Consider the following 27,141-nt stretch of genomic DNA (forward strand, 5'->3'; position numbering starts at 1 on the left):
CCGGAGGAATCCAGTTGGGTAACTGTGAAGAAGAATAGTAACTTGATTACAGCACTGTCATAGGAGAAATTAGTCTTGAACTTCATTTTTATGAATACTATGAGGACATTTATTAAGTGATATACGCCACAATAGTGGCTTATTAAAGTCGCAGATTTTATTGCGTGCAATTTTTGATGCAAAATCTGCAACCTTTCCCTGCTCATGCCAATTTTCCATGGCAAGAAAAGGGAGTGTGGTGCTGGCGGGCCAGCAGACCCGGCTCATTTATCATTTTCTACAACAGTTTTTGGCTTGAAAATTAGCTTAAATCGATGCCAGCCTGATGGAAAAAGCACCTGCGCCTCTACATCACTTTGATGCTTCTTCCGGCAGTGCAGAGGGACTTAAGACCGGCGTCAGGCAAAAGTAATGCAAAGAACCATTTTGACGTGCGTGCCACCGGCAAAGGTCCGGTTTGAAGGGGAGGAGAAAAACCTACCTTCAGCAACATATTATTCACATAAGGTGATTACAATATAAGCATGTTAATAAAAAATTGTCAAAAAACAAACAAAAATACAATGTGTGACGACCTCACTTGTTACCAAAGTGTGACGTTACGCCCTCCAGAGGAGCAGGTAAGGTCATCTTGGTACAGTTTACACAGACACCTCTTGTCCACGCGGCTGCAGAGAGGCAACAAGCTGACAGAGCCTTTTCACTGCCTCCCGAGGCACCTGCCTCCCGCTGCTGATGCACCTGCATCAGGTTTATGGGGAAGGCCTTCTGCCTTCCCCGGGCGTGGTCCAGGGTGACCAGGTACTGTCACTACCAGAGCTTTGAGACGTTCTCACAGCTCTGTGTCTCCACCCCTGTGATGATGTCACTTAGAGTTTGGAGGTGTTCTTACTGTTCTGTTTCTCGGCCCCTGTGATGAGGTCTTTACTCCCAGCTGTCTCTCCTGCGTTTGATTTCCCTGCCTTTAAATCACCCCTCCTCCTATTGCAGGGCGTGGATTATATTTCTCTTTTCAGTTGTAGCTCTGCCTTGAGTATCTTCACTTCTTAAGCTACTAGTTCTCTGGACCTGTGTTCTGCTGCTGCAAGCACTCCGGATATTGCCAGCGGCCCTTGGATCCGTCTTCTCTGCGGCTGCAGCTCCATCAGCTAAGTGTGCAGACTTTGTTGTGTACCTGGTGATTTCCTGACTGGATCTGAGGTGGCCACGGTTCCCTCCATATTCTGAGCAGGGCATCGGTGGCCGTGCCCCTTCCACTATTGTAGGGGTTACAGGGCTCATCAGTCTAAGGTACGCGGGCATGCCTCGTTCCACCATTTGGATCCGGGCATGTGCTTTAGCAGCATAGGGAGAGTGTTGAGGGTCTGACAGGGGTCACCCTTTCTCTTCCCTAGTTTGGGTCCGGTCAGTAGCTCTTCTTACTGTGTATGCTCTGGTTACCCTTAAACAGCCGTGACATTATAATCCACCAAAACCGTCCTTGTTGACATGGATCCGCTTTCTGGCTTGGTTGACCGCATGCAGGGTCTTTCTTTGGAAGTAGCGGATCTCCGTCAATCTGTGACTCAGCTACAAACATTGGGCTCTGCTCCGGCTCATGGAGTCTGTTGCGAGCCAAAGGTCTCACTTCCGGAAACGTTCTCCGGGGGCAGTGAGAATTTTGTTCGCTTCAGAGAGGCATGTAAACTCCATTTTTGTTTGTGTCCCCACTCCTCTGGTAATGAGGAACAGAGGGTGAGGATTGTCATCTCCCTGCTCAGGGGTAATGCTCAGACTTGGGCTTTTTCGCTGTCATCAGGGGATCCCTCCCTTCGATCCGTGGAAAGATTTTTTGTGGCCCTGGGGCAGATATATGATGACCCGGATCGTGTTGCTCTGGCAGAATCGAACTTACGTGTTTTATGCCAGAACAAACTGTCTGCGGAGCTTTATTGTTCTGAATTTCGGAGATGGGCAGCTGATTCAGGCTGGAATGATGCTGCACTCCGAAGTCAGTTCTGTCATGGTCTCTCAGAGGGTTTGAAAGATGCCTTTGCTTTCCATGAGAGACCAACGTCCTTAGAGTCTGCCATGTCATTGGCGGTACGCCTTGACAGGCGTCTAAGGGAAAGAAACAAGACCTCTCCGTCCAGCCATTGTCAGTCTAGGGGCAATGGTGCGGACTCATTCAGTATGCAGGGGTCTCATCCTGTCTCGCTCCCCTCTGAGGAGGAGCCCATGCAGCTAGGCCGACTTGCCCCTGATAAAAGAGGATTTAGTCCTCAGAATATGGTGTGTTTTTGTTGTGGGGGCATAGGTCATTTGGCAAATGTTTGTCCGTCTAGGAGATTCCTGAACTGTACTAAGAGCGATAATAAGAGAAAAACCTCAAGAGGTAGATCATCAAGTTCTGCTTCATCTGCTACTTTGGGCAAAGTTGATGTGGGAATTGATGCTATTCCTCTGACCTGCAGTTCCCGTTTTCTCCTGTCTGCCAGGGTGGCGCTAGAGAGCAAAGTCATTCCTTGTGAGATTTTTGTCGATAGTGGAGCGGCCGTCAATCTTATTGACACTCAATTTGTAGCCTTGCATGGTTTTCAGGTTTGTACATTAGAAAAGGATATACCTGTTTTTGCTATCGACTCTGCTCCACTCTCGCAGAGATCTCTGAAAGGCATTGTTCACAATATCCGGCTAGCTGTAGGTGACACTCATGTGGAGGAGATATCTTGTTTTGTCCTTAACGGATTGCCTTCTCCTCTAGTTTTGGGGCTACCCTGGCTCACTAGACATAACCCCACTATTGATTGGCAAGGAAGGCAAATAAATGAGTGGAGTGACTTTTGTAGAGAGAATTGTCTCACAGCGACTTTTGCAGAGGTGTCTACTAAAACTGTGCCATCATTTCTCTCTGATTTCTCGGATGTGTTTTCCGAGAGCGGTGTTCAGGAGCTACCTCCTCACCGGGAGTTTGACTGTCCCATTAACCTCATTCCCGGCGCCAAGCTGCCAAAAGCACGCCTCTACAATCTCTCACAACCGGAAAGACTCGCAATGCGAACCTATATCTCCGAGAGTCTCGAGAAGGGGCATATTCGTCCCTCAAAGTCACCTGTTGCCGCGGGTTTTTTTTTTGTTAAAAAAAAAGATGGCTCTCTGAGACCTTGTTTAGATTTTAGGGAGCTGAACCGTATCACGATTCGCGATCCCTATCCCCTTCCTCTGATCCCGGACCTCTTCAACCAAATTGTTGGGGCCAAGGTGTTTTCCAAATTGGATCTGAGAGGCGCGTACAACCTGGTCAGGGTCAGAGAGGGGGATGAATGGAAAACGGCCTTTAATACCCCTAACGGGCATTTCGAGAATCTCGTTATGCCTTTCGGCCTGATGAATGCTCCGGCCGTCTTTCAGCATTTTGTTAATAGTATTTTCTATCATTTAATGGGGAAATTTGTATTGGTGTATCTTGATGATATTTTGATTTTTTCCCCTGATGTTCAGACCCATCAGGATCATCTTTTTCAGGTCCTGCAGATACTGCGGGAGAATAAACTGTATGCCAAGCTGGAGAAATGTCTTTTTATGGTATCGGAGATTCAATTTCTGGGTTTTCTCCTCTCTGCTTCTGGTTTTCGCATGGATCCGGAGAAGGTCCGTGCTGTGCTGGAGTGGGAGCTTCCTGAAAATCAGAAGGCATTGATGCGCTTTCTGGGTTTTGCTAACTACTACAGAAAGTTCATTTTGAATTATTCCTCTATTGTCAAACCCCTTACTGACATGACAAAAAAGGGGACGGATTTTTCCTCTTGGTCGGAGGAGGCGCTTGCAGCCTTTTCTAAGATTAAAGAGAGTTTTGCGTCTGCTCCCATCTTGGTGCATCCCGATGTTTCCTTACCTTTTATTGTTGAGGTGGATGCTTCCGAGGTGGGTGTGGGTGCAGTTTTGTCCCAGGGCCCCTCTCCTGCCAAATGGCGACCTTGTGCCTTTTTCTCTAGAAAACTCTCCCCGGCAGAGAGAAACTATGATGTGGGAGATAGGGAGTTGTTGGCCATCAAGTTGGCTTTCGAGGAATGGCGCCATTGGTTGGAGGGGGCCAGGCACCCTATCACCGTTTTTACCGACCATAAGAATCTGGCGTACTTGGAGTCGGCCAGGCGTATGAATCCGAGACAGGCCAGATGGTCTCTGTTCTTCTCCAGATTCAATTTTGTTGTTACTTTCCGCCCTGGGATCAAGAATGTGAAGGCTGATGCTCTCTCTCGCTGTTTTCCGGGAGGAGGAAACTCCGAGGACCCGGGTCCCATTTTGGCGGAGGGGGTAGTTGTTTCTGCTCTATATTCCGATTTGGAGGCCGAGGTCCAGGCTGCCCAGACTGAGGCACCTGCCCGTTGTCCCTCCGGGAAGTTGTTCGTGCCTCCTGAGCTACGTCACAAACTCTTTAAGGAACATCATGATACGGTTCTTGCTGGTCACCCCGGGAGTAGAGCCACGGTAGATCTCATTGCTCGGAGATTTTGGTGGCCGGCTCTTCGTAAGTCTGTGGAGGGTTTTGTGGCTGCTTGTGAGACGTGCGCTCGCGCTAAGGTCCCTCGTTCACGACCTTCAGGTTCCCTTCTCCCGTTACCCATACCTTCCCGTCCTTGGACACACCTGTCCATGGACTTTATCACGGATCTTCCTCGTTCCTCGGGGAAGTCGGTGATCCTGGTGGTCGTGGACCGTTTTAGCAAGATGGCTCATTTCGTTCCTTTCCCTGGTTTACCCAATGCTAAAACGTTGGCGCAAGCTTTTGTCGACCATATTGTTAAATTGCACGGCATTCCCTCTGATATTGTTTCCGATAGAGGCACGCAGTTTGTGTCCAGGTTCTGGAAGGCTTTCTGTTCTCGCCTGGGGGTTCGGCTGTCCTTCTCTTCTGCTTTTCACCCGCAGTCGAATGGTCAGACTGAGCGCCTCAATCAGAATCTGGAGACATATTTGCGCTGTTTTGTGGCGGAGAACCAGGAGGATTGGTGTTCATTTCTCCCTCTTGCTGAGTTTGCTTTGAACAACCGTCGTCAGGAATCTTCTGATAAGTCACCATTTTTTGGTGCATATGGGTTCCATCCGCAGTTTGGGACATTCTCGGGAGGGGCTCTTTCTGGTTTACCTGAGGAGGAGAGATTTTCCTCGTCTTTGTCTACCATTTGGCAAAAGATTCAGAGTAATCTCAGAAAGATGAGTGAGAAGTATAAGCGTGTGGCTGATAAGAGACGTGTGCCTGGTCCGGACCTGAATGTGGGTGATCTGGTGTGGTTGTCTACAAGAAATATTAAACTGAAGGTTCCCTCCTGGAAATTGGGTCCCAAGTTTATTGGGCCTTATAAAATGTTGTCAGTCATCAATCCTGTTGCCTTCCGTCTTGATCTTCCACGGGTTTGGAAGATACATAATGTATTTCACAGATCTCTCTTAAAACCATATGTCCAGCCCACGGTACCCTCCTCTTTGCCTCCTCCTCCGATTTTGGTTGATGGCAATCTGGAGTTTGAGGTTTCCAGAATTGTGGACTCTCGCATTGTCCGCGGTTCTCTTCAGTACCTCGTTCATTGGAAGGGTTATGGTCCTGAGGAGAGGATGTGGGTTCCGATGTCAGACATTAAAGCCACTCGCCTTATCAGGGCATTTCATAGGGCTCATCCTGGGAAGGTGGGTCCTGGGTGTCCGGAGTCCACCCGTAGAGGGGGGGGTACTGTCACTACCAGAGCTTTGAGACGTTCTCACAGCTCTGTGTCTCCACCCCTGTGATGATGTCACTTAGAGTTTGGAGGTGTTCTCACTGTTCTGTTTCTCCGCCCCTGTGATGAGGTCTTTACTCCCAGCTGTCTCTCCTGCGTTTGATTTCCCTGCCTTTAAATCACCCCTCCTCCTATTGCAGGGCGTGGATTATATTTCTCTTTTCAGTTGTAGCTCTGCCTTGAGTATCTTCACTTCTTAAGCTACTAGTTCTCTGGACCTGTGTTCTGCTGCTGCAAGCACTCCGGATATTGCCAGCGGCCCTTGGATCCGTCTTCTCTGCGGCTGCAGCTCCATCAGCTAAGTGTGCAGACTTTGTTGTGTACCTGGTGATTTCCTGACTGGATCTGAGGTGGCCACGGTTCCCTCCATATTCTGAGCAGGGCATCGGTGGCCGTGCCCCTTCTACTATTGTAGGGGTTACAGGGCTCATCAGTCTAAGGTACGCGGGCATGCCTCGTTCCACCATTTGGATCCGGGCATGTGCTTTAGCAGCATAGGGAGAGTGTTGAGGGTCTGACAGGGGTCACCCTTTCTCTTCCCTAGTTTGGGTCCGGTCAGTAGCTCTTCTTACTGTGTATGCTCTGGTTACCCTTAAACAGCCGTGACAGGTACATCCTGGCATTGAGCAGCTGGTGCAGCTGGTGCCTGAAGCTTGTCCTGAGGTACGGGGACCAGGATCCACGCTTGCTTACCCATCTGGTAGGTCTTCTTACAAGCGTTCTGGTTGTACAATCCCTTCTGGTTGGCCTGAGCTCACTCTATATTGTCATGCACCAATCACGACAAGGCCTGCGCCTTTCCCGGGAAGCGCATGACACATTCGATGACGATGACACCCCAGGCGTGGCTACGTCTCCCATCCAGGCCTCTGTATTAGCGGCCCCTGGGTATCTGGTCACCGGAATCTCATGCTCAACCCATAGAAATTATACCCTGAACGGATAGGGTACCACAAATTGTCGGTCCCTAGGCCACTCCTCTGGTGAGCCCTGTTGGACCATTTCCTGGCTCAACCGTCCTTGGTCCCAGACCGCCCTCTGGAAGTCTGAATCCAAGGGGGGCATTGCCACCTGCTCCGTGAGAGCTTTCAAGCTAGTGCTAGCCCCTAACGCCACCTGAAACCCCTGGTGGGATGTGGTCAGAATAGACGAGACTGCCGCGTCCCCTGTCAGTTCTACTACCTGCCGGTCCCTAGGCCACACCTCCGGTGAGCTCTGCTGGACCATGACCCGGTACAGCCTTCCTTGGTCCCAGACCACCCGCTCGAGGTCTGAGTCCGAGGGAGGCTGCGCCGCCTGCTCCTTGAGAGCATCCAGGCTGGCGTTAGCCACTAATTCCACCTGAAACCCCTGACCGGACTTGGTCAGAATAGACGAGACTGCCACGTCCTCTGTCAGGTCCCTGGGACCTGTCTCTGGCCTCTGTCTGACTCGGCAGCCACTTGGACTGAGGGGGGGAAAGCCATTAGACCCCTGAGGGGCCTCTAGGGCTCCAGCACTCCCACTGTGCGTGACAGCAGCTATGGCCGCTGCCACCACTGGTAGTGCCTGATTCCCCTCAGATTCCGACCAAGTCGCCAGTCCAGTTGGACTAACCTGGCCCTCGGATTTCCCAGTTGTGGAGGAACCCTGCACTGAGGCTTTACCTGGCAGCCCTACTTCTCCTGGGACAGCCCTGACCCCTGGCCCACGGTGACCGGTTGCAAATTGTCAAGGGACCTCCCACCACCCCCACACACACACACACAACACAGTGGACGGTTTCAGGGTAAGTGACTGGGACGGGTCCCTCAGGCGCTGGGGACACATGGCCTTAAAATGTCTAGGCCGTTTACAGAGGTGGCAAAGTCGGTGTTCCCCCACCGACTTGAAAAGTGAAGCTGGGGCCGGTGCCCACTTGGGCCTAGGGGCAGGAGTAGCAGGTGCAGCGTGCGTCTTACCCCCTCTCCAGCCGACAGGTCTCCGGGCCTCTGAAGTCCTGTTGTTGGTGTATTCATCGGCCAGGGCTGCTGTTGCGGAGGCCCCCTTTGGCTTCCGGTCACGGAGGTACTGCTGTAGATCCTCCGGGCAGTTCCACAAGAACTGCTTTGTGGCGATGAGCTCCTCCAGCTGCTGGACGGTGGTGAGCTCCAATGCTGTGGTCCCACTTTGCTGCCACCAATATGTGACGGATACCACGCCTCGTGCCCGCTTTACGTCACCTACGTCGAGCTCACGAGACGCAGTATGGTCACTTGTTACCAAAGCATGACGTTACACCCTCCAGAGGAGCAGGTAAGCTCAGCTTGGTACAGTTTTCACAGACACCTCTTGTCCATGCGGGTACAGAGAGGCAACAAGCTGAGAGAGCCTTTTCACTGCCGCAGTGAAACAGCGCCTCTTCAGCCCGGGTAATCTGCCACAAGCTTCTCGTTTGATATAAACCCGGTCCGCTAATGGGATTATATAGGGTGAGAAACCAACCCACGTAGCTTATAACTAGGCCGAAACACGTACGTGGGGATTCGTGATCGAGATACAAGATAGCACAAGATTAAATTATATATTTACAGCGCTCTGAGGTTACAGATACAGGTGATATAGGTACAACAGGATTAAGCAGAGGAAAATCAGTTACCGGGTAGATGAAAGTTCCTTTGGGTTATGATGGTGGAATAGTCCTTGGCTGCAGTCACGTGGGGGGCGGTGATGTCAGCAGTTTCCAGGTCTCTCCAAACACATTTGCACGATGTGATCCCCTTTTAAACTGTAGCTGGCCCCTCCCCTCCCTTCCTCCGGGAGGGGTCCCCTCCTCCTGTTCTGGGACTGGCATCAAATGAGCCACAAAACTGAATATGGCTCATAGCTCCAGACCAGAATGTTGCAGGGAGGTGGTTCCGGGCCCAATGGATCTGCCTGGGTTCTGGCTACAACTAGAGTCCAAACATGGTGCCGCTATGTGGTTTCTATGGGGAGTTTTGTATATCTCCCCTCCTGGGAATCCTAGCATCAAGCCAGGACCCCGTGGATTTTTGGCTTTGCCCCAGGATCGCTAAAAGATAACTGAATTATGCCTGGGATGGACGGACGATTCATAATTCCTTATGAAATGCCGGTGCCAACATGTCTGTGGGAAAGTGATGGATCTGGTCCAGGGCTGGGACCTCCTGCCGGAAGTTTTCCTGCTATATCCTCCTGATGCCTGTCAGCTGGAAGAGGTGTGACTTTATCCACCTGGGGCCTCCTTGAAGCCTGGATCCCTGGGGGATTTTATCCCTTGCTATTTGACAGCAGATGGCTGGGGGGTGAGAATCTATTTTGTGTACATGCAAAAGGTGAATCAAATGAAAATCAGGGCTGCCAGTAAATGATAATCCATATTCCTCACACAAAGATTTTTTATTTTTATTTTTTTATGGAGTTGCTGGCTGTTATTATAGAAAATTAAACCAGATTGCATGCAATATTATTGTGTTAATAAAACTGAATAAATTAAACTAATATAAAATAAGTAATTAATAAATGTTTTAAAAATATATTTATTATAAAATATAGCAATAATACTTATATCAATTAAATTGTGGATCCTGCAATGAATAAAAAGTTCATTTAATTTTTTTCATAGAGAGGCTGCCATACCCTCCTGTATATTGCTGGACATTAATGTTTATTGTGTCTATGACCAGTCTAGTTGACTGTATTTGGCCACTAGATGTCAGTCTTGTACAGGAAATTACTGCATTTTAATAGTATTTTCAACTTTTGTATTTTTGTTTCTGCTAAATATTAAGTACATTCAGTTACTAACATTTGCTTACCATTTTTAGAGCAGTGATACCAAAAGAAGGATGGAGCTCCTGAGGTAGATAAAGGAAAATGTATTAATACGATATTTTATAATTCAATTGCAAAGGATGTTTATGGATGGATGTGTTTGTTATAAGAAAGGTTGAGTTAAAAAAAATGATTATATTACATCATGTTTTGTAGAAAAGCTATTTAAAGGGGATATTTCATGTATTTTTTTTTTGTTTGTTTCATTAAGTACCTATACCTTTACCTTTTTTTTCAAATACTCACTTGCCCCCCTGCAGTTTTTGCACCCAGTATGTTAATAGTGAGCATCAGTACAGGGAGGAGAAAACGCCAGGGTTTCTCAGTAGGTTTCTCCTTCTCCCTGGCTGTGCTGCGGTCCAATCGCAGTGGAGCGTGTGGTGGCAGCATGTTTAATGCATGTGGTAGGCTTTCCTGAAAAGGTGGGTTGTCAATTGCTTTTGAAGGTTTGGATGTTGGGGGAGAGTCTGATGTACTGGGGTAGTTAGTTCCACAGTAGGGGAGAGGCACGAGAGAAATCTTGTAGTTGATAGTGTGATGGACAGATATGAAGGGAACTAAGGAGGAGGTCCTGTGAAGATCGGCATTTCGGTTGGGGATGTATCAGGAAAGCAGGTCAGAGATATAAGGAGGACACTAGTTGTGGATGGCCTTATATGTAGTTGTTAGTATTTTAACCCTTAGAAACCAGACAGTTTTCTGTTCTTTGCATTTTCGCATTTCACTCCCCTCCTGCCCAAAGTCCAAACTTTTTTATTTTCATTTTTCTGTTCAAATAGCCTTATGAAAGATTTTTTTTTGTGGGACAAGTTGTATTTTCTAATGGCACCAATTACATTTGCAAACCATGTAGAGGGAAGCAGTGAAATGGGGTGGAATTAGAAAAAAATACAAATAAATTCTGCCACAGGTTTTTTTGTTTTTTTTTTTACGGCGTTCACTATGTGGTAAAATTGGCCAGTTACATTCGATCTCCAGGTCAGTACAACACTTGTATATTCTTGCGTTTTAATACAGAATTTTTTTAAAAACCTTGAAAATAATATGTTTTAGGCTCATTTTTTTTAGGGCGGTCTGTAAATTTCTGGGATACCACTTTGAAGTGTGATTTTTTTTGGGGGAGAGTTGAAGTGACAAAAAATGGCGAATTGGCTGTATTGGCCATTCGCCGTATGGGATTAATATTGTTATATTTTAATAGTATGGGTGTTTTCATTTTAATCTTATTTTTTTAAACTTTTTTTTAAACTTTTTTTAAGTCACCTGAGTGACTGTAACTGATTATTAGAGATGAAAGAATTTGGATGAAACATCGAAAGTCGATTCACATAAAATTACATTTCAATAGTGTAGTTCCCTATAGGAAACCATGGCCTAAGGACCACCCTTCCATTGGGCACAAAAGATAACTTGTTGACTAGAAGCGCTAACGGTCAAGTCATTGACTTCATAGCTTCTTGGCTGCATGCTAGACTGCAGGTCACAGCCCTCAGGTTACTTCTAGTGGCAGCTGGAAATGAAGCTGAGGAACAAGGATTGGTGTGGCACAGTACCGATGAGTAGTCAGGAGAGCATATAGAGGTCAGAGTTTGGAATCTGAGGCTCATACAAGGACAGCAAGTGTTGGTTGGTTTTTCTGCTGTTTATGATGTCAGCAAGAGGCTCTGCTGCAACATAATGTTTTTCAGCCACTGATCTACTGGGGACATCTGTATACAGAGTGGAGCTCTTTACTTCCAGTTTTTCATCTTCCTCCAGATCCTGCGGATGGTCTCTCTTACAAATCTGCCAAACATTCTATCAAGAAAAAAATAATTGGCAAATGTGAATCCACAGAACAGTTGTTAATCTCTTTCAGCCATTGGTGACTTATTGGCTTCGGTGGAGGACAGGATGTCATTGATTTTTGTCATTGTCATCACTGGTGGCTATGGAGAGAAGATACCAGAAGTGGTGTTGATAAAGACGGAACACAATGGAACTGTACTACTAGCAACATCTGGATCATTTACTTACTGGTCCTAGTTGGAATGGTGGACAAGCTCCTGCTCCCTCTATATCTGTCCAGTTGATTTCCATGAAAAACTAATGTTCCCTGATGTTATCTACCGCTACCTGGAGACTCTCTGGTGACTTGATTAAGAGATGGAAAAATGTAGAATAAAGACGTTCATTCCATCACACGTTGCAATGCTTTCCCTGATTTTCAATGTCCTCATTTTCATAATATTTAGCCGCTGTATTACTGCTATGTGTCTTTCTACTCACCCCCACTATAAGGTCTCTAGCTTGGGGGTTGAGCCCTTTTGGGTAGGTGGGAACATCATTGATCAGTGACTTTTCGTTTGTTCCAGGAAGTATACCGGCATAGAATGGATATTTGCCAGTAGCCATCTCATATATAATCACACCAGCTGAGAACCAGTCCACTGCCGTGTTGTAGGGCTTCCGTAGAAGAATCTGTGAAAACATCCAGCAGACAATAAGAGTTAGAACATCGTCCAGGCCAGCAGAAGTCATGGAGCTGTCCATCCCTGTAGAAAGAAACAGCTCAGTAGCATGTGCAGTCGATGATTCCTCACCTCAGGAGCCATGTATCTAAGAGTTCCAGCATATTCTGAGATCTTCTTATCCCCAAAGATTTTCATCACGGCAAGACCAAAATCGGTGATCTTCAAGTGACCGGCACTGTCCATTAAGATATTGGCTGGTTTTATGTCCCTGTGTATGACGCCTGGTGTGGAGAAACTGCAACATTATACCCATTAAACTACCAGACTAATAATGACACAAAGCTGCATGTTCCTGACAGCAATCGTCAGCTTTATCTAATATATCCATGTTCTGTCTTACCTGGTGACTGGAACGGTGAATGGGGCATTGGCTCTCATGAGGACACTTAGGTCTCCTCCGCTAAGAAACTCCATGAGAAAGAAGGCATAGTCCTATGATAAAAGACAGAGAATATGATCCAGGTTTCTAAAATTGTATAGTAAAGGTCCTGCAGCCTCCTCAGTTGGGGTCGGGTAGAGCTAACCCACTGATCAGGCCTCGATAATGGATCAGACTCTCACCTTGGTCTGGAAGGTGGCATAAGCATGGGTAAACAATGGACTCTTCCCAGTCACCTCCAGGACCTGTCACTCAATCAGGACATTGTCTTTAAAGTCCTGAAGCAGGACCCTCTTCTTCACCAGCTTCACTGCCAGTTGTTGTTGGCAGGCGGGATGTGTGGCCAGCATGACCTGTAGGAGACAGAGCATTAGAACTGGAAGAAAGGCCTGTCATGCCATGAGACCTGATGAGAAGACATGAAGCGTTGACATCCCTAGAGGGATATTACTGCGACACACATGACACACATAAGGAAGAAGTCCCAAGAATTCCTAATACTCACTTTACCATAACCACCCTCTCCAATGATTATATGAAAGGTGAAGCTTTACAGTCCAGTCACAAGGATGGGGGTGTCTGCTGGGATTGTCCCTGGTGGAGACAGGAGAGATACCGTAAGATTTAATATTTCTATATTTTTGCCATTACAATACAATGTAACTATATTAGGGGGTAGCAAAGAAAGGAATTCATAATCTTGGTCATAATTAGGGTTCTCCAAAAGTGGAGAATCCCATGAATTCGTACATTAGGGGGTATTGGCTCTAGGAAACTTAGATCTGCACTCACCTAACAGCTGTTCCATGTCAGTATTGTAGGACGTGCTGGGCCTGTCATCAGCTTTTCCCCCCATCTCTTCTCCCCTCTTCCTCTTTCTCTGGATACTCTCCTGTATAGGGCTTCCAGGTCTTTTTGAAGCCTTGATTATTTTTTCTTTGCCGCAATCATTTGCCCTCTCCGGTGTTACTATTCTCCTCCTCTTATTTGGCGGCTGAACTCTCCTCTTTCTCTTCCTTTTCTTTGGAAGATTCCTGGAAGTCTCCATATTTAGCCCCTAGATGTTATGCTGGGCTGAGGAAGGTCCTGTCTGCCTTCAGCACGTTCCGGGGTGACACTTGGAACGGTTTGGCTAACAGGCCTTCTTTTCTGGTTTTATATTTGAAAAAAAAAAATTGCCAATCACTAGCAAAAGTCGCCTTCACCAGTCAAACGATGAAGAAATATGGCTGCCATTCAGGTTGCAGAGTTCTAAACCTAACTGTTGCATGATGTCACAAAGGGCCCTGTGACATCACCATATTCTAAAGGTCACATGTTATGTCAGAGGGCCCTGTGGTATCAACAGCCAGGCTGACAGGCTTGCATTTATCAGCAGCTATAAAGTTCCATGCTTTTCTGCTATTTACCTATTCTCTCTATCATTTTAATCCCATTGGAAACAATATATAACCAAAGTAAAAACTTTTCTTAATACAGTCACCTTAACAATGCAACCCAAGACAATTCAAGTGTAGTCACGCTTCTTGTCAGGGGCAATGACACATTGTATCCTTTAGAATGCCTTGCAGACATCCATTAGTTCTTACGGATGGAGTAGAGTTAACACTCCTGTTTTTTGAGATTTCTGAGTTGTTGTCACCCCCAGTTCTGTGAGAAGGTCTGGCAGATGTTCTTCTCTACCTCTTACATGACGTTCTTTAATTTGGTTTCACGTTGTCATCTCCTTTCCTTCTCCTAGTTGTCACCAATTTAGACTAATTGTCTCCCTTAATATTCCCTCCCATACTGCCTCACTTTGCAGTTTATACTACTTCCTGGATGAGGTGTTCACTGCTGGAGGCTGTTGCTGCTGTTTTCTCAGATAAGTATTTTTCCTTTATTTGTGTTTCCTTGCTGGCTTGATTCTAGGTGACCCTGACTCCGTCTGGATTAAGTGCAGGGAGCCGGTGGTAGTGTCCCCTCACTATTATAGGGTTTTTAGGTGTCACACAGTATTAGGTACGTGGGCATGCAATCGTCTACCATAGAGAACCTTGCATGGGGATAGCAGTCAGGGAGAGCTCTAGGGATTTTATAGGGCTGACCCATATGCTCCTTAGTTTGGGATCAAGCCATTCGGATGTATATTTATAAGTTACAGCTTTCTGCAACATCATCAGTGACAGTTGTGTTATCTAATTTAAGCAAACACCTTCAATTGCTTTTCAATTGCTTTTGTCTCAAGATAACGCGATGAGTTAAGAAATTTGAGTTAAGAGCTGGAGTGCTAATCCTGCTAATTCTGTATGTCGTTTACACAAACTGTGATAGTTATGGCCTATCCGACTTCTATGCAAAAGTGCAGGGCACTCCAGCTGGACCACTGGGTGGCATTATTTACCCAGGAACAGCACCGTACATACGGTTGTGGCTGTGTGTGCTACTGCAGATCACTCCCATGCACTTGAAAGAGATTGAGCTCTGTGAGCTACAGTATGTTACGCAACCAGAACCGAATTGATGGTGCTGTTCCTGGGTAAACAATGAAGGGGACACAGGGTCCCCTATTTCTGTTGATTAGTGAAGACTAGAAACAGATCGTATTTGAAATCTGCTGCTTGTCAGTTTATGCTGCAGTTTTCCCCAGCGGATTTCACCCTTTGCAATGGAGAGGGAAAAGTCCTCTGGCTTTTCCATGGCAAAAGCGCACACCGTACACGTGGTTTTTGTTGCTTGTTTTGTTGCATTTTCTTTAGACAGAACTGCCTGCTCCAATTTCTGGCAGGTGTGGAAGTGAACGTACAATAAAAGCAAAGTGGATGAGATTTAATCAAATCCACACACTGCAAAAAAGATTTCCACCTAGTAGAGAACATAAGGTTCTCTGCAGATTTCATCCATATAGGATGATATCCGTGGCAAATACGTGGCAAAAGCTATCTGAAATCCATGAGACTCTGCCTCTCTACATATAGATTTGGTCTGGTGTTTTTTACTGTAAAAAGCCATAGAAACAAATTGTGTGTTTTTTTTTCTTTTCTAGGCAGTATGCCGTAGCCGGTTTTTCTGGTGGGCCCAATGCCACGCTGGGTCCTCCAAACACTGCCGAGGTGTCACCATATGTTGCTGCTGATAAGGCATGGTGCACCCCAATGGGAAATAACTCCAGAGAGTCAATGTTTGCAGTAAACCAGTGTGCTTCTTTACTGGAGGTACTCAAGTACAAGTCAACACAGGCAAAGCACAGAACTGACTTCTTCGGTCTGAGGCTTGAGCTAGCTGTCCCTCCCCCCCTCTCTCTCTCTCTGTCTCTCTCAGAAAGCTGGCTCCCTGGCCAAAGGCTGGTGGCCTAGGGTTTGTGTCTCAGTCGTCCAGCCGGTTCTCTGGTCTTAGGACTTGTGACCCAGGATCTGTGGCAGAGTATCCCCGTCTCAGTGTCTTCTTTGGTTCACTCATATTCGGTCTGGCAGAGTCTCTCCTGTTAAGCACTGGTCCCTATCTGCAGACAACTAGGGGTTCTGATCAGGACAGTATTTCTAATTAGGCACTCAAGGACACGTGCCTAGGGTGGGGCCATCAGGATGGGCGTTGTGAGAAAGTTTAACTTTTTTCTTTTCATTTTTTATAATAAATCACAACTCCCTCCCAGGAAACCAGCTGTTGTGTGTCCCCTTGTCATACTCTATACAAAGACCCCTACCCTGTACTGTGCCCCTTAATCTGTACTGTGCTTTTTATACCCTGTAATATGCCCCACTATTATACCCTGCACTGAGCCACCTTATAGGTGGTACTGTGCTTCCCAACAAGTTCTATGCCCTCTTATACCCTGCATTTTGCCCCTTATCATACCCTGTACAGCACTGTTGTGCTTTTTCATAAGTTTAAACAGTTATACTTACTTATTTTAGTTATAATGAGTATTCATTGCCTTTAAGAGCAATGTTGATTTATATTCACTGTTTTGTATGAAGTTTCATGTAGGCCAAAGTAAGTCCATGAGAAGATTACTGTGCCATTCGAAAGCTAGTGTTATTGTAACAACATATTATACATTTAGAAAGTTAGAAGATACACCGCACCTGCGGATTCTGAGGCTTCATTGTTTTTCCTATCTGAACATGAATTCCACAGTGTGAGAATGGTCTAGATGTTCCTCAAAGTATATATTCATGTATCAAAGTTTGTCCCTCAGCCCTGAGACAAGGCCCCAGATGTCAGAGGTGTGAAGTGTTGAAAATATTAGGCATGTATGAGTTAACCCTTAATGGTATGATGCTTATTGCTTATACAACAGTGCCATCTAGATATAAGCGGTTAATACTACATCAGTAGCAAAATTGCATTCTGGGTAGTGTTATGACGTCATGCTCCTTATCAATGCACACACCCCTCCAACAATGATTGGAAAGTTCCAAACTCGGAGGGCGTGTTCATCTGATAAGTTTTGGGTTAAGAAACCAGTTACCAGAGAGAAAGAAAAAAAGGAGAAAAAGAAAGAAAGAGAAATTAAACATTTGGATTATAGATCTCTGGAGAATCATTTGGATTATCGGGAAAAACTCTTGAGAGCTGGCTGCCCCAAGACTCTGCACATCACGTGACCCTTGGGTAATGTATATTTTTGTTTTATGTAGTATTGATCTAAATTAATTGGCTTGATACTTAGCCAGATACCCGCGCATTTGCGGACGTGTAACATTAGTTGCTACATCGGTATTTTCTCTGATTTCAGTTACGATGCATATAACTGAATAAAGGGGACAATATTCGAGAAACTCTCTGTTGGGAATCTTTGAATTCCCTAGTTTGATATCAAGCCAATAATTTATAAGTTTTGTTGCAATACTACCATTATCTGAAAGATTGGTCATCATTTTTGGGCGGAGCAAGGGCTCGTATCTGTCATCTTCTTGATTGAGTTTTCCGCATAATCCATTGATTGTATATCTCTCACAGATTTAAAGCTGTATTGCATAATATTCTTGTGTTGGTTGAGTAGTGTTTTGTTGGTATCATATAGTGGTGAATTCTGGGTACTGCATATCATTGTATATTATTGAGATTTATGTTGATTCATTTTTGTTTGTATTTTAACCTATTGTATAATAAACCATTTATATTTTTGCATAGACGCTTGTACCCTGTTTTACTGATTGCACAAAATAATCAGGTTCTTGATTGAACTCTTTGAGATGTTTATGTCAATCTCACGGGTCAATATAGTTTGCATAATTTTTCTTTTGACCCGATAATGTTTTTTAATATTTATATAAAGCCTTTGCTTTATATACCCGACAGCACCCAAGTCATACCCTGTACTTTGCCCCTTTATTATAGACTGTACTCCGCACCCTAATCATATTCTGTACTGTGCCACCTTAAACCCTAAACTGTGTCTCCTTATACCCTGTTATCCAGTCATTGTATGGTGGTGTTAGGCATTCATTGAATGGCAGTGTTATCCAGTCACAGTATGGTGGTATCATTCAGTCATGGTATGGAGATTTTGTCCAGTCATGGTATGGGGCTATGAGGATACAATGTTGGTTATCCAATCATTGTATGAGCTATTATGCAGGGGTCTTATTTAGCCCTGAGCAAATGAGCCTTGGAGAACACAGTCCACACCAGCGATTTCCAGCACCCGGCTGTGCGCTATGTAACAATGAGTGGTGCTGGCACAATTAATTAATGTAACCACATCCCCACTGATGTTCAGTGATAAACAGCAGTTTTATAATTGATCTTCTTCTCTGTTAACACTGACCACTTTATTATTACACTTCTATGAAAAGCAGCAAAACATGGTGCTAATTGTCAAGCGCAAAAGTACCTTTAACGGGGGCGTATACGACCAGGGCCTAGCGTAGCATGGGCTGTAAATGCAGCCCTGGCTACTCTTCTTATATACAGTTTCTAGCTATATTACAACCTTCTAGAGGTAAGGGTAAATGAAGAAGCACAGCCAAAGCACAAACACTGTTGCAATTTCTGTTTATCATAAATTTGTATAGAGCTTTAATTCAAGGCTATGCAAATGCTAAAGCAATTTTCCAGATATAAACAAGTCTTTCGACATACACAACTGAGCTAAACCAGACAATCAGAAAGTCAGTGTGTCTGTTTTTTTCCCCCTCCAAAACTTTGCATAGGTAAAAGTCAAAAAGCCTCTTAGTATTAGCTGGCTGTACTGTACATTTAAACCCTTCCACAGTGCAGTGTAGCTAGAGTGTAATAACAGTACAAATGAACAGGATATACCGTATTGCAAAAACATATCAATGCAGTTCAACAATATAAAACAGTATAAGTACACACAATAGCATACATTGCAGTGCAAGTTAATCCTCCAAAGTGCAATAAAGTAGGGAGTTGATGTCTCAAATGTCCACTGTCCATAGTCCATTTCCAGGAGCTTGGCAGAAGGAAAATGTTACGAAGCAGATGTGGAAGTGCTGCGTAACTTAAACAAATTTGGCTCGGGGCCTCTCTTTGGGTCTTTAGGGAGAGGTTAGTGGCCCCCCTTATATTCACTCTTTAACCCTTGTACAGGGATCTGGACTTCACTGCAGTGGATCCATCAGGCCACTACTGCAGCATCGTGCTCCATTAGTCGCATTATACTGCAAAGTGCCAAAAATATGTTTGTCATGTATGCATTTACTGTATATTTTCTATAAGCACATGGTAATCACAGGCTGTGTCTTCAGCCACCACTAGATTGGGCTGGTGTCACCCTGTATATAAGAAAAGGCAAAACATTCTAGAGTCAATCTATTCTAGTTAGTTTGTTGTAGCCTACTCCAGCCTAGGTCTAGGAGAAAGAAGCATATGTGAATCTGACAGGTCAGCTCTTCCTGGACCTTGTACCAATCAGGATACAGCCAAAACATCTCCAGAAAGTGAATCAGATGCAAGAGAGGTGTAGAGAAAGAGCTGTAGAGGTGATCAGTCTTAAAAATGACTTTATGGACTCTAAGGCACCCGTGTTCAGGAGAAGCCTTCAGTGCCTGAAGCACACGCCACAAAGTTTGGGCCACCTGTGTAGATTTCCATATTGCAAGGTGGAAGAGTGGATTAGCAGCCTGTTCAAATATTGTAGCAGAAGGTTGGGAGATATTGCTTATGGTAACGTATTACACCACACACTGGTATGCTAAACTACAAGTCAACTAGCAAAGTGCAGAGTAGGAAAGTTTGCTTCAACAATTTTAATGAGACACCTTTTGGCCTGTGATTACCTGTGCAGCTGTGAAAACTGTAACATCTGAGGATACTGGATTTCTGTGTAACATCAGCCAGTCCATTACAAGTATGACCTGTCCTGAACTGTTTGCATTTTAATTCTTCAGTAAAGAAACCTGTTAGGCTGGTGGTCTGAGTCCACTTCTGTCCTGCTGTCCCGAGCAGGTGCGGGCGTTGCTCCGCTCTCCCTTTGTGTATTGGGTTTAGTACTCTGGGAACTTCCTTTCAGCACTGCTAGAGTTAATCCTTCCCTTTTGCTCCCTGTCCAGTTGATGACTAAGGAGCTGATCAGCCTCCCTATTTAGCTGGGCTTTGGATCCACCCTCTTGCCCGAGCTTTGAGGTTTTCTAGTCTCTAGTAACCAGTGAAGGTGTAATCTTTTATATGACTACCTGTGCACTGTACTTTGACTGTTTACAGACCAGGGCAGACAGAACAGGGATCAAGCAGAGGTTAGGTGGCGAGGCCTATCTAACCTAAACGTTTCTTTTCGTCTGCCGGTTTCTGAAGGTTTTTACGCTTTTTATTTAATGCTCTGATTTCAATGCTTCATCATGGGCTATAAAACCGACAGACTGAGCAGAAACATCAGCTAAAAAAACCCATGGCTGATTTTAATATGGGAATGGATTCTATAACCTCCTCTCTAGGGGATTTTATTTCTCAGATGGTTTTCCAATTCATTAACTATAAGTACACAGTTCATCATGCCATGTCTTGACATGGATATCCAAGAAATGGCTTGAATATGTGGGCAGGGAGTCTGGGCCTTACAGCCTGTTTTAGACTCTGGGCAAACAAGACAGATTGTAGCAGATTTTTTCCATGCAGCTTCTACACTGAACATCAGTAACAGAATACAGTTCAACGCATGCAACTGGGGAGTACCACCTAAAAAAGACAACATCCAATGAAAGTGCCTTCAGATTTACCCCCAACTACAGGATAAATAGCAATCCATAGTACATAGATGGCTCTTGCCCTAATATGCATGTGGGACTTGTTGGATAAAACATAAATAATCTACAACCACATGATGGTGAATGGTACTGTTTATTGGTGGTAGATGTCCTTTTCTGTCCCTCTTTACCACTAGTGGATGGTGTGATCTCCACTGAGGGCAAAGTCTAACAAGTCGCCATTTTCTTGTCGATGTTATGATCTATTGGCACGCAGGAAAGGAAAAACCCCCTGTGGAGGAAACCTCTAGGGAACCATGGCCTAAGGACCACCCTTCCCTTGGGCACAAGAGGCAACTTGTCGACTAGAAGCGCTGGCGGTCAAGTCATTGACTCTTGGAAGAATCTTCATCGACTCCATAGCTTCTTGGCTGCATGCTAGACTGCAGTTCACAGCCCTCAGGTTACTTCTAGTGGCAGCTGAAAATGAAGCTGAGGAACAAGGACTGGTGTGGCACAGTACCGATGAGTAGTCAGGAGAGCATATAGAGGTCAGAGTTTGGAATCTGAGGCTCATACAAGGACAGCAAGCATTGGTTGGTTTTTCTGCTGTTTATGATGTCAGCAAGAGGCTATGCTGGAACATGATGTTTTTCAGCCACTGATCTACTGGGGACATCTGTATACAGAGTGGAGCTCTTTACTTCCAGTTTTTCATCTTCCTCCAGATCCTGCGGATGGTCTCTCTCACAAATCTGCCAAACGTTCTACCAAGAAAAAATTAAAACAGGTTGGAAATTAAATGAAATAGCCTTGCAAAATGGTAACCACCTTCAAGTTTGCTCTGTCCACCCATGAGCAGACTATAAGCCAGTGAATGGAATCCACACTGCACAGATTCACAGGGAATCTCCAATAATCCCCGTCTGTATTCCCCTCTCAGCTACAATGACTCACCTGCGTGGTCGTATGAAAGGTTCTTTCATTGGCTTTACGACCTGCCAGTTCTCATTGGCAAATGTGAATCCACAGAACAGTTGTTGATCTCTTTCAGCCATTGGTGACTTATTGGCTTCGGTGGAGGACAGGATGTCATCGATTTTTGTCAATGTCATCACTGGTGGCTATGGAGAGAAGATACCAGAAGCGGTGTTGATAAAGAAGGAACACAATGGAACTGTACTACTAGCCACATCTTCTCTGGATCATTTACTTACTGGTCCTAGTTGGAATGGTGGACGAGCTCCTGCTCCCTCTATATCTGTCCAGTTGATTTCCATGAAAAACTGATGTTCCCTGATGTTATCTACCGCTACCTGGCGACTCTCTGGTGACTTGTTTAAGAGCTAGAAAAATGTAGAATAAAGACGTTCATTCCATCACACGTTGCAATGCTATCCCTGATTTTCAATGTCCTCATTTTCATAATATTTAGCCGCTGTATTACTGCTATGTGTCTTTCTACTCACCCCCACTATAAGGTCTCTGGCTTGGGGGTTGAGTCCTTTTGGGTAGGTGGGAACATCATTGATCAGTGACTTTTCGATTGTTCCAGGAAGTATACCGTCATAGAATGGATATTTGCCAGTAGCCATCTCATATATCATCACACCAGCTGAGAACCAGTCCACTGCCGTGTTGTAGGGCTTCCGTAGAAGAATCTGTGAAAACATCCAGAGACAATAAGAGTTAGAACATCGTGCAGGCCAGCAGAAGTCATGGAGCTGTCCAGCCCTGTAGAAAGAAACAGCTCAGTAGCATGTGCAGTCGATGATTCCTCACCTCAGGAGCCATGTATCTAAGAGTTCCGGCATATTCTGAGATCTTCTTATCCCCAAAGATGTTCATCACGGCAAGACCAAAATCGGCGATCTTCAAGTGACCGGCGCTGTCCATTAAGATATTGGCTGGTTTTATGTCCCTGTGTATGATGCCTCTGGTGTGGAGAAACTGCAGCCCACAGATGATCTCAGCTGCCATAAATCTGATGGCAAAAAGAAAAAATATCAACATTTCACCCAATAAACTACCAGACTAATAATGACACAAAGCTGCATGTTCCTGACAGCAATCGTCAGCTTTATCTAATATATCCATGTTCTGTCTTACCTGGTGACTGGAACGGTGAATGGGGCATTGGCTCTCATGAGGCCACTTAGGTCTCCTCCGCTAAGAAACTCCATGATGAAGAAGGCATAGTTCTATGATAAAAGACAGAAAATATGATCCAGGTTTCTAAAATATTATAGTAAAGGTCCTGCAGCCTCCTTAGTTGAGGTCGGGTAGAGCTAACCCACTGATCAAGCCTCGATAATGGATCAGACTCTTACCTCGGTCTGGAAGGTGGCATAAGCATGGGTAAACAATGGATTCTTCCCAGTCACCTCCAGAACCTGTCGCTCAATCAGGACATTGTCTTTAAAGTCCTGAAGCAGGACCCTCTTCTTCACAAGCTTCACTGCCAGTTGTTGTTGGCAGGCGGGATGTGTGGCCAGCATGACCTGTAGGAGACAGAGCATTAGAACTGGAAGAAATACCTGTCCTGCCATGAGACCTGATGAGAAGACATGAAGCGTTGACATCCCTAGAGTGATATTACTGCGACACACATGACACACATGAGGAAGAAGTCCCAAGAATTCCAAATACTCACTTTACCATAACCACCCTCTCCAAGGATTTTATGGAAGGTGAAGCTTTCCAGTCCAGTCACAAGGATGGGGGCGTCTGCTGGGATTGTCCCTGGTGGAGACAGGAGAGATACCGTAAGATTTAATATTTCTATATTTTTGCCATTACAAGTACAATGTAACTACATTAGGGGGTAGCAAAGAAAGGAATAATTATCTTGGTCATAATTAGGGTTCTCCAAAAGTGGAGAATCCCATGAATTCATACATTAGGGGGTATTGGCTCTAGGAAACTTAGATCTGCACTCACCTGACAGCTGTTCCATGTCAGTATTGTAGGACGTGCTGGGTCTGTCATCAGCTTTTCCCCCCATCTCTTCTCCCCTCTTCCTCTTTCTCTGGATACTCTCCTGTATAGGGCTTCCAGGTCTTTTTGAAGCCTTGATCATTTTTTCTTTGCCGCCATCATTTGCCCTCTCCGGTGTTACTATTCTCCTCCTCTTATTTGGCGGCTGAACTCTCCTCTTTCTCTTCCTCTTCCTTTTCTTTGGAAGATTCCTGGAAGTCTCCATATTCAGCCCCTAGATGTTATGCTGGGCTGAGGAAGGTCCTGTCTGCCTTCAGCACGTTCCGGGGTGACACTTGGAACGGTTTGGCTAACAGGCCTTCTTTTCTGGTCTTATATTTGAAAAAAATAAATAAAATTTGCCAAGCACTAGCAAAAGTCGCCTTCACCAGTCAAACGATGAAGAAATATGGCTGCCATTCAGGTTGCAGAGTTCTAAACCTAACTGTTGCATGATGTCACAAAGGGCCCTGTGACATCACCATATTCTAAAGGTCACATGACATGACAGAGGGACCTGTGGCATCATCAGCCAGGCTGACAGGCCTGCATTTATCAGCAGCTATAAAGTTCCATGCTTTTCTGCTATTTACCTATTCTCTCTATCATTTTAATCCATTGGAAACAATATATCGCCAAAGTAAAAACTTTCATTAATACAGTCACCTTAACAATGCAACACAAGACAATTCAAGTGTAGTCACGCTTCTTGTCAGGGGCAATGACACATTGTATCCTTTAGAATGCCTCGCAGCCATCCATTAGTTTTTATGTCGTTTACGCAAACTGCGATATTGATGGCCTATCCGACTACTATGCAAAAGTGCAGTGCACTCCAGCTGGACCACTGGGTGGCTTTATTTACCCAGGAACAGCACCATACATACGGTTGTGGCTGTGTGTGGTACTGCAGATCAGTCCCATGCACTTGAAAGAGATTGAGCTCTGTGAGCTACAGTATGTTACGCAGCCAGAACCAAATTGATGGTGCTGTTCCTGGGTAAACAATGAAGGAGATACAGGGTCCCCTCTTTCAGTTGATTGGTGAAGACTAGAAACAGATCGGATTTGAAATCTGCAGCATGTCAGTTTATGCTGCAGTTTTCCCCAGCGGATTTCACCCTTTGCAATGGAGAGGGAAAAGTCCTCTAGCTTTTCCATGGCAAAAGCGCACACCGTACACGTGGTTTTTGTTGCTCGTTTTGTTGCATTTTTTTAGGCAGAACTGCCTGCTCCAATTTCTAGCAGGTGTGGATGTGAACGTACATCAAAAGCAAAGTGGATGAGATTGAATCAAATCCACACGCTGCAAAAAATATTTTACCCAGAAGAGAACATAAGGTTCTCTGCAGATTTCATCCATATAGGATGATATCCGTGGCAAATACGTAGCAAAAGCTGTCTGAAATCCATGAGACCCTGCCTCTCTACGTATAGATTTGTTCTGGTGTTTTTTTACTGTAAAAAGCCATAGAAACAACTTGTTTTTTTTTCTTTTCTTAGGCAGTATGCCGTAGCCAGGTTTTGGGGTGGGCCCAATGCTACGCTGGGTCCTCCAAACACTGCAGAGGTGTCACCATATGTTGCTGCTGGTAAGGCATGGTGCACCCCAATGGGAAATAACTCCAGAGAGTCAATGTTTGCAGTAAACCAGTGTGCTTGTTTACCGGAGGAACTCAAGTACAAGTCAACACAGGCAAAGCACGGAACTGACCTCTTCGGTCTGAGGCTTGAGCTAGCTGTCCCTCCCTCCTCTCTCTCTCTCTCTTTCTTTCATTCAGAAAGCTGGCTCCCTGGCCAAAGGCTGGTGGCCCAGGGTTTGTGGCTCAGTTGTCCAGGCGGTTCTCTGGTCATAGGGCTGGTGACCCAGGATCTGTGGCAGAGTATCCCCGTCTAAGTGTCTTCTTTTGGTCACTCATATTCGGTCTGGCAGAGTCTCTCCTATTAAGCACTGGTCCCTATCTGCAGACAACTAGGGGTTCTGATCAGGACAGTATTTCTAATTTAGCACTCAAGGACACGTGCCTAGGGTGGGGACCATCAGGATGGGCGTTGTGAGAGAGTTAAACTTTTTTCTTTTCATTTTTTATAATAAATCCCAACTCCCTATCAAGGAACCAGCTGTAGTGTGCCCCTTGTCATACCCTATACAAAGCCCCCTACCCTGTACTGTGCCCCTTATCGGTACTGTGCTTTTTATACCCTGTAATATGCCCCACTATTATACCCTGCACTGAGCCACCTTATAAGTGGTACTGTGCTTCCAATCATGTATCTATGCCCTCTTATACCCTGCATTTTGCCCCTTATCATACCCTGCACAGCACCCCAGTCATACCCTGTACTTTGCCCCTGTATTATACACTGTACTCTGCACCCTAATCATAGTCTGTACTGTGCCACCTTAAACCCTAAACTGTGTCTCCTTATACCCTGTTATGCAGTCATTGTATGGTGGTGTTAGGCATTCATCGAATGGCAGTGTTATCCAGTCACAGTATGGTGGTATCATTCAGTCATGCTATGGAGATTTTGTCCACTCATGGTATGGGGCTATGAGGATACAATGTTTGTTATCTAATCATGGTATAAGCTATCATCCAGGGGTCTTATTTAGCTGAGAAAATGAGCCTTGGAGAACACAGTCCACACCACCGATTTCCAGGACCCGGCTGTGCGCTATGTAACAATGAGTGGTGCTGGCACAATTATTAATGTAACCACATCCCCACTGATCTTGATCTTCTCCTCTGTTAACACTGACCACTTTATTATTACACTTCTATGAAAAGCAGCAAAACATGGTGGTAATTGTCAAGGGCCAAAGTACCTTTAATGGGGGATATACGACCATGGCCTAGCGTAGCATAAGCTGTAAATGCAGCCCTGGCTGCTCTTCTTATATACAGTTCCTAGCTATATTACAAACTTCTAGAGGTAAGGGTGGAATGGAGAAGCACAGCCGAAGCACAAACACTGTTGCAATTTCTGTTTATCATAAATTTGTATAGAGCTTTAATTCAAGGCTATGCAAATGCATAAGCAGTTTTCCAGATATAAACATACACAACTGAGCTAAACCAGACAATCAGAAAGTCAGTGTGTCTGTTCCCCCCCCCCCCTTTCAAAACGTTGCATAGGTAAAAGTCAAAAGGCCTCTCAGTATTAGCTGACTGTACTGTACATTTAAACCCTTTCACATTGCAGTGCAGCTAGAGTGTAATAACAGTACAAACGAACAGGATATACCGTATTGCAAAAACATATAAATACAGTTCAACAATATAAAACAGTATAAGTACACACAATAGCATACATTGCAGTGCAAGTTAACCTTCCAAAGTGCAATAAAGTAGGGAGTTGATGTCTCAAATGTCCACTGTCCATAGTCCATTTCCAGGAGCTTGGCAGAAGGAAAATGTTACGAAGCAGATGTGGAAGTGCTGCGTAACTTAAACAAATTTGGCTCGGGGCCTCTCTTTGGGTCTTTAGGGAGAGGTTAGTGGCCCCCCTTATATTCACTCTTTAACCCTTGTACAGGGATCTGGACTTCACTGCAGTGGATCCATCAGGCC

The sequence above is a fragment of the Bufo gargarizans genome, chromosome 3 (assembly GCF_014858855.1).
Source record: "Bufo gargarizans isolate SCDJY-AF-19 chromosome 3, ASM1485885v1, whole genome shotgun sequence".
Classification (NCBI taxonomy): domain Eukaryota; kingdom Metazoa; phylum Chordata; class Amphibia; order Anura; family Bufonidae; genus Bufo; species Bufo gargarizans.